The sequence below is a fragment of the Scyliorhinus torazame genome, chromosome 10, assembly GCF_047496885.1.
Source record: "Scyliorhinus torazame isolate Kashiwa2021f chromosome 10, sScyTor2.1, whole genome shotgun sequence".
NCBI classification, from domain to species: domain Eukaryota; kingdom Metazoa; phylum Chordata; class Chondrichthyes; order Carcharhiniformes; family Scyliorhinidae; genus Scyliorhinus; species Scyliorhinus torazame.
Window position 1 is genome coordinate 185,181,060 of NC_092716.1, and position 9,094 is coordinate 185,190,153.

Sequence of the window (9,094 nt, forward strand, 5' to 3'; positions counted from 1 at the left end):
AGCTCTGACTTTTTTTCAGCATTGAGGCTTTTTAAACAGGTCCTGGCTGAGAAATGATTTTTATTTTTGCTCACCCCACTATGTCCTTTGACTCTGCGGGAATTTACAGTAGGGCCCATGAACTGTTGTGGAGCTCTCTGCTGCCAGTGGAGTTTTCTTTCTGTCTTTCAGCTTCCAGTTCTGCAATGGAGCTTCTCACAGGCGATCTCCTCTGTGTCTTCACTTAAGGTGCTTTTAATCAGGTCAGAATTCTGTTCCTTTAGTTTTCCAGCATTTGAATCTTCTGCAGTTTCTCAGATTCTGGGTTTTTTTCCCTTTGCTGCCACCATATATGTTCAGTAGGGCTCACATAGATATTCTGAGTCTTGTGTGGTTGAACATTAACTGTTTATTGATAACACATGATTATGTACATATACAGGGTATAACTCAAGCTATGAGCTAACTCCATGCTTGCTTCCACACAGGTCTCTCGTCAAGTTCACAACTGACCCCAGTCTCAGGTCATGTGTTTCTTTACACCACACTGTGACAATACTGTTTCCGAGTCCCATATCAACACTTGCTAACTCAGATACCCTTGGACTACACAGCCGTCATAAAATAATCAATCCTCAATTCAAACTAAATTGTTGCACTCAATCCCATGAGCACTAATGTTGTGTCGTAATTTGTGCCATGTTATGCTTTGTGAAGATCCAAATATGCTCCATCCACCGGTTCTTTCTCATTCACCTTGCACTTTACACCCTCCAGATACTCATAGCAGATTTGTCAAACACAATTTCCCTTTTATAAATCTTTTTTTAACTCTGTCCAATCATATGATTTTCTGAGTGGCCTTGCCATTGATTATTTTCTCTTCCTCTTGAACTTCAGCGTTATATTTGCTTCCTTTCAATTCACAGAGAGCTTTCTAGTGCTTTCTAGAATCTACGGAATTCTGAAAGATCAAAATCAAGCATCCACTATCTCTGCAGCCATCTCTTTTAAAACCCTCTGAGGAAGGCCATCAGTTCCAAGGAATTTGTCGGCTATCAATCCCATTAAGTTTTTCATTCTCTCTAGGTCCCTCGGTTCCCCACTATTTCTGGAATTCTTTTGTGCCTTCTGCCATGAAGCCTGGTTAGCCACAGTTCGATCACTTTTCTGATCGGTGTTTTGATGAAATGAAATGAAAATCGCTTATTGTCACAAGTAGGCTTCAAATGAAGTTGCTGTGAAAAACCCCTAGTCGCCACATTCCGGCGCCTGTTCGGGTAGGCTGGTACGGGAATTGAACCCGCGCTGCTGGCCTGCTTTAAAAGCCAGCGATTTAGCCCTGTGCTAAACCAGCCCCCCCCAGTGGATATGTGGTTGTGTAATACTACGAGTGAGAGTGGAACAGGCAGAGTGCTGCATGGATTCAGCTGGCTGAATGGCTTCCTTCTGTGCTGTAACTATTCTGATTCTACACAGAATTGCGTTTCTTGTGACCACAACTTAATTTCCTAGGGGATTGTTATTTCAAATGTTTAGTTTTGAAGTTTATCAAATATTTGGGAGTTTTCAGGATTGAATGAAACATTTTCTCTTACAAACAAAAATGTCAGGCCTTTGACTGACTATCCCATCTTTATCACACACACAATTGAAGGAATCATCCCTCCTACTCATTCTCTGATCAATGTTAATTGACAATATGTTGTCAGTAGGAGCAGCACAACAATTCAGCACCCTCATCGCTCCAGTGTTGTTTCTATCCATGGTGTAAGAGATGGACCTCTGGGTATGCTGAGAACTAGTTACAATAATAATCTTCAAGCTGCGCATTGTTGCCTTTTTTACCTGCTATAAATATGGCAATCAATGAGGTTGCCCTTCTTTCTTTAGATATCAATATTATATTGCTCAGAGTCGCCAGGTATCAAATGATACCACCACAAGGTTCAACCGGATATCGATCAAAGAGCCAAACACCAGTTAGTTAGTTCAAGATCAAGGATACTTTATTTACACACAAGATTAATCATGCAACATAAACACTACTAGTTTTTTAAAAAATTATAACAAACAATTTCATTGAGGTATTTTTTGGCATTGTAAACAGTTACAGATAACAGAAATGTGAAAACATCAATATAAAACCAATACTTCAATCAAACCAGACTGCACATGCCCGCTCCTCTCCCCGAGACACTACCCGCCTATTTATCCCTCCTACTCTACTATAATCTCCCCCCCCCCCCCCCTTGCTGACGTTCACTCACCCACGAAGAAGTCGATGAATGGTTGCCACCTTTGGGCGAACCCCAGTACAGATCCCCTCAAGGCGAACTTCATTTTTTCCATACCCAGAAAACTTGACATGTCCGAAAGCCATAGTTCGGTCTTGGGGGGTTTTGAGTCCCTCCATGCCAGCAGTATTCGCCGCCGGGCTATTAGGGAAGCAAAGGCCAGAACATCTGCCTCTTTCTCCCCCTGGACTCCCGGGTCTTCCGAAACTCAGAAAATTGCCACCCCTGGACTCATCACCACCCTTGTTTTCAGCACCCGGGACATGACCCCCGCAAATCCCTCCCAGTACCTCCTAAGCTTAGGACATGCCCAAAACATGTGAACATGATTCGCTGGTCCTCCCACGCATCTAGGGCACTTGTCCTCTACCCCAAAGAATTTGCTCATCCGAGCTACCGTCATGTGGGCCTGGTGAACGACCTTAAATTGAATCAGGCCGAGCCTGGCACATGTTGCGGTTGAGTTTACTCTACTCCGAGCTTCCGCCCACAGCCCGTCCTCCATCTCCCCGCCAAACTCCTCCTCCCATTTGAGTTTCAGTTCCTCCGTCTGGGACTCTTCCCGCTTCATGAGCACCTTGTAGATATCCAAGACTCTGCCCTCTCCTCCTTCCCCTCTAGAGACTATTCTGTCCTGGATCCCTATTGGCGGGAGGCGTGGGAAGGATGGGACCTGTCTGCGTACAAAGTCCCGCACCTGTAAATACCTAAAGTCATTTCCCCTTACCAGCCCAAATTTCTCCTCCAAGCCCCTCAAACTCGCAAAGCTCCCCTCCAGGAACATATCGCCCACCCCCGCCCGCTGCCATGTTCGAAACCCTCCATCCATGTTCCTGGGGGCGAATCGATGGTTACCACATATTGGAGCCCAGACACGCACCCACCCTCCCACATGCCTCCTCCACTGGCCCCATATCCGCAGGGCCTACCGAGCTGGTGGAGTACCTGGCCGGCGACAACGGTAGGGGAGCCGTGACCAGGGCTGCCAAACTGGTGCCCCTGCACGAAGCCGCCTCCACTCGCTCCCAGATAGACCCCGTACCCACCATCCACTTCCTTATCATGGCTATGTTATCCGCCCAGTAGTAGTTGGTCAGACTCGGCAATGCCAGTCCCCCCTCGCTGCGGCTCCTTTCAAGCATCACCTTCACCCGCGGGGATTCTCCCGCCCAGACAAAGCTCATGATGTATAAACACTACTAGTTACACTACACCTATCACCTATGACAACCTGTACTTAACTTCAGGCACCTGGCTTAGGTCAGAGGAACAGTGGCCTTTGCTCAAATCTGGATCTATCGGGTCTGGAGAAGTAACTGCTGCTCAGCTGGGCTCATTCGTCTGGTAGTGGGCGTTGAACTTGAACTTGCTTCTGGTGGTACTGCACTTGGAGGTAGACCTTGCCGGAGCGCCAGGTCCAAGAGAGGCCAAACACATGGTGGTCTCTCTCTTTATCCTTGGGGAGTTTCGCGCTCTTTTGGGCGGCCCTTCGATTTGGACCCCATTAATTGGGTAGTTATTGATCATTGTATTCTACTTGAGCCAATAAAGGGGCGGGTGCCTTGTTGGCCGGGCACGTCCTAAACGGTCATTGACCCTGTTGTTGATGCTTCCTGGGTACAGGGAGTGGCGCCGAAATGTCTGGGATTGTATCGGTTGCTCAAGTATCAGTCTTTTATCTTACGGAGATGGGCCATCAAAATGCTAATCGGTTGGGGGTTTCGATACTGTCTGGATTCTTCGCTCACAAATATACATTCAGGCTCTGAGCCTGCCTGAACCTTACATTGTCCATTTTTCCTGTTATGCTTTGCGACCGTCCATGTTTCTTATTGTAAGTGGCCATCCCAGATGGCTACAGTCTGTCCTCTTGACCCTGAACGCGAAGCGTGAAGGATCACACTACTGAATCTTCTCCTGTTCTCTGATATGCCGGGTACCCTCAATCAAGGACAAGTTCTGTCCTATTTTGTCCTATGGGTCGAAATATTTACCTATGTTTTCCCTGATACAACACCTATCTCTAAAAATTCTAAGGGGGCACTATAACATTCAATCATATATTTCAATTTCTTTACACAAAAAGGGGGACCTCTAACTATCCTTAACTAAACTACACTCATGCTGCTATCTAATAACCAAAGAACTTATATTACAGTACAAATAAACAATAGCAGCATCACATTCCTACTTAACACTAATGTCAATTTACAGAGAAAGTAATTTTATTAAAAAAACAACCGCGGAATTTATTAGGGAGAAAAAGGTTCAAAAAGAGTGTGGGGTTTGCTGAAGCCTGAGAAAGGGGGCTCTGAGTGTGTACACTGGAGGGCGGGAGGCTCTCCTTCGCCATTTCCAAAGTCTGATCGTCTGGATGACACTGCAAAGTATAGCTATAATCATTAGGGCTTCTACTGTGTATGAAAGGGAATACCACTTTATGATATTGCCACACCTTGTGGGGGCATCAGTGGCTGTGTCAATGTGTGGTGTAGTATCCGGGCTAGGGGTATCGTGTTGGGTGGTCATGTTTAGGGCCTGTGTGGTGAGGGGTGTGGGGGCGGATAACGCGCACAACTGTATTGATCCAACGACGATAATGATGCAGGTCCGTCTTCATCTTGTCTGTTTCTTCCTCTGTCTTCTGGTATCTGTTATTATCTTGTTGTTTAATATCTTGTTTGTCTGTCTGTTTCTCCTTAACGTCAATTTCCCATTTAGAATCGTCACCATATGTGACTCCCTCTTTTTAAAAAAAAAACAACCATTTGGGAGACAAAACATCTGAAAAAAATTCTGTCACAGTGCGAGCACTCTCACAGCCTGTGTTTGATGGGCTGAGTGGGCGGACAATTTTTCCGTCCGATGCAAATTTGTTTCAACCAAATGTTTTAACATGTAAATAGCAGGCGGCGGTTAGCAACCAAAGGGTCGCCTGAAAGGAAACAAAAGTTGTGGCAAAGTGCATTCTTTAAACCACATTTTTAAAAGAGCAGCAAAAGAGTTTCAAAAAGAATTTTCCAAATGGGGTGCGTATGAACCACAGCAGGGCAACAATGGGTGGAATCCCCGGGTAGGGCGGTGATCAGTGCCGTTGCTCCACTACCCGAGCTTGGCTGACCAAATACATAGGGGGTCCTCAGACAGGGCGGGGATCAGTGCTGTTACTCCATTGCCTGGGTGACCTTACAAGAACGGTAAGAATTCGAATATTTATCGACTTTCAACAAACTTGTGCCTTTAACTGCCATGTGGCGTCAGAGGAGTAGTCCTAACTATCAAGACATTTTTGTGAGATCAACAAACAAAGTCGTACAAGAGAGAGAACATTCAACATTAAAAGAACAAACTAACAAAAAAAAACGAGGAAGGCTCCACCAGGAAATAGGACACCGGAAATCTCAATCGGTTCCTTTCGCTCATCATCTGAACACCTCAGGGTTCCATTCCAAAATGGGTCGAAAGGGGTTAGCATGGTGGGAGTCAGACTCTGAGTCGTCACCATCTCCCGGTTGCCAAACCCGTTACTGGAGTTTCTGTGCCAAAGCGGCGTGGGCCGATCTGGGATCCATCTTGTTGTTTCTTATCAGTCGATAAGAATTGTCGCGGTGCCATTGTTTCTTATCCTGTAGGGGCAAGTGGGGTGTCGCTATCATCGGATGGTGGGTCAGGTTCCGGTAACGGCAAATAAATTGTCTGAGGGGCCGAACATATCGTGGTCGGTGTCACTGGGGCCTGGTGTGTTTTTCCATTGGTCGGGAGTATCAAGGGCGTCCGTTGTGCTTTCGCTGTTGCTATCGCTAGCGGCCGAATCGAGTGTGAGGGTGAAATTGGACTCTGGGGGCGGAGTCATGGTTGTGTCTGTGGACGTGCTGTCCCGGCTGGGGGAGGGCTGGATTGGGTTGTCAGTGGGCGGGTCTGCGCTGTCTGCCATTGTCAGTGAGAAGTGGTGTGAGTGGCTGCACTGCGTTCATAAACCTTAAGCTGGTTTATATGGAACCATCCCGATTTTTCATTCGGATATGTGATCTTGTAAACTGATGGGCTTACTTTATCGGAAATTGAGTAGGGTCCTGCAAATTTGGGGGAGAGGAATGAACTGGGATTGTACAAGGAGATCATGACTTGCTGTCCGACTGTATACTCGAACGGGTGTACTGTTTTATCAAAGCAGGCCTTACTCTGCTTTCTCCTAGCACCTAGTCAAACAGCTGCAGCGAGCTGTGCTGCTTTAATATTCTCCATTATGTTTTGGACCGCTTTTTCATGGGTAAGGGCAGTGACTGCGGGGCTGTCCAAATAAATACTCGGCACCCTTCATGGATCATCCGGTCATGAGGGTATGGGGGGTGTATCCTGTCGAACTCGACACCGTGTTTCTAATAAACATCAGTGTGAATGGGAGCACTGTGTCCCATGTTGTATTATGTACCATCTTCCTAAGTGTTGCCTTTAGGGTTCGATTCATGCGTTCCACAATGCCGCTGGACTGTGGGTGATAGGCAATGTGAAACTTCTGTTTTATTCCGAAAATCGTCAGGACGTTTTTCACTACTCTGCCTGTGAAGTGCGAACTTTGGTCCGACTCAATACTACGGAGGCGTCCCCATCTAGTAAAAATTTGCTCGGTTAGAATTTTTGCCGTGGCTTTGGCTGTTTTTGTTCTTGAAGGGAATGCTTCTACCTATTTCGTGAAGGTGTCGATGACGACCAACACATTTAAATCCATGTCTGCAGGGGGGGAGGGGACCAATATAGTCTAACTGCACGTTCGTCCATGGGCCATTAACAGGGCGGGTGTGTCTTAGCTGACCTTTCTTTGTGTATCTGTCTGGGTTGTTCTGGGCGCAAATCAAACAATTCTCAATGTAATGGGTTTCGTCGGTTTTTAAATCGGGCCACCAGCAGAGAGGTCTGAGGTGGGCAAGGGTGGATTCTATCCCTTGGTGTCCGTGTCTGTCATGGAATTGGCAAATAATCTGGTTCCTATCCTGGGTGGGGACCGCATAAATACCATCCTTTAATACGATTCCCTCATGAATCGTTAACTTGTCTTTTAACTTATCATAGGGAGCCAGGAAGTCTCCTTTTAAAATTTCCTTCAGCATGTCATCTTCCTTTTGTGTCTGTGCCAAATCTTGAATATTGGTCTGAGAGACCTGAACCGTGTGTACTGGGGCATTCTCGGGGGGTTGCCAAAAGTGACCGTGTCGTGAGCCTGCTTTTGCTAGGGCGTCTGCTTTCACGTTACCGAGTGGGGAGGAACGATGGTGGCTTCTAACTTTTATGATTCCGTATTTTCTACGTTTCGCTGTCTGGAGAATGTGTTTGAGTAATGGCGCTAGATTTCCACAGGGGCAGGAATTCTGTCAAGCTGTTGCAGACATACAAACTGTCTGAATATATGTCTGCTGGGGTCGGGAACGAATCTGGGTGCTGCACAATGTAAACGATGGCTGCTAACTCGGCTGCCTGCGAACCTAAATGTCCTGGCACTTTTAATGAGATTTCCTCTAAAGCGTGTCCCGGCACGTCCTCTACATAAATTCCACATCCTGTGATCCTTTTACCATCTAGAACTGTGGAGGAGCCATCTACATAAATTTTTAGAGCTTTATCTGTGGGCTGGGTCGTCTTTTGGTCGGATGCCTGTCTTTTTCGGCACCGATTTGGGAACAAAGGGGCCTGTGCTGTGCTTTGCTGCAATGATCTCGCACTCATGTGGGGTTCCTGCATAGTGTAAATTGTCGGCCAGAAACGTGTGCATCTTTGTCCTTTTTACCGTAATGTCGTGTCCTTGTAGGAGTAGGGTCCAGCGCGCTGCGCGAATTTGGCTTACTGTGACGTCTTTTAGCCTACCGTCTAATAGTAGCTGTATCGGGGTGTGCTCGGTCAAAATGGTTACGGGGTTGAGTCCTGTTATGTATGAGAAGTATTGGACAGCCAAAAAAACTGCGAGCAAGTGCCTTTCGCAGGCTGAAAATCCTTGCTCTACGGGATTTAAAACTAGTGAGGCATAGGCTACGGGTCCTAAACGATCGTGCCTTTCCTGTAGGAATACGGCCGACAGGGTGTGGTCGGTGGTCGCTACCTCTATTGCGTATGGGGTGTGTGGGTCTGGACCTGCAAAGCGGGGGCTGTGCATAGGGCGCGTTTCAACGCATCTACGGCATCCGTGTGCTGTGGAAGCCATTTCCATGGGGCCTGTTTCTTAAGGAGCTCGGAAAGTGGGGCTGCTTTTCTGGTGAAACCGTTTGTGGTTCCTGTAGTAACCGACCAGTCCTAAAAATGACCGGAGTGCTGTAACATTTTGGGGCAAGGGCAATTTTACAATTGAATCGATCAGTTTCTGTTCTATATCACGCTTACCATGTGTAATGGCCGTACCTAAATAAGTGACCTTTTCCTGGAGAATTTGGGCTTTTTGGGGGTTAATTTTGCATCCAATTGTTTCTGGGGCTTAGGATCGGGACCTGTGATGTTGACCATTCCTGGGATTTTACCACAATCATGCTTGTGCTGGGCAAACAATGCTTTATGTCTCTTCAAGACTTCTCTAACTGTTTTGTCCATGGTAATGGTTTGTGGATCAAACCAGTACTCTCCCACTGAGCTAATCCTGTGTGCGTAGTCTTCTACTGTGAGCGTGGCGGGGCCTCATGCTGCTCTAACCATTTTCCCCACACATTTATTCACGGGGTCGAAAGAAAGGTTGTGTGAGCTCATAAAATCTATTCCCAAGATGTGTTCTGCTGTCTGGAGTAAATTTACCAAAACGACTGAGTGCTTAGTTTTAATGTTACCAATCTGGATATCCA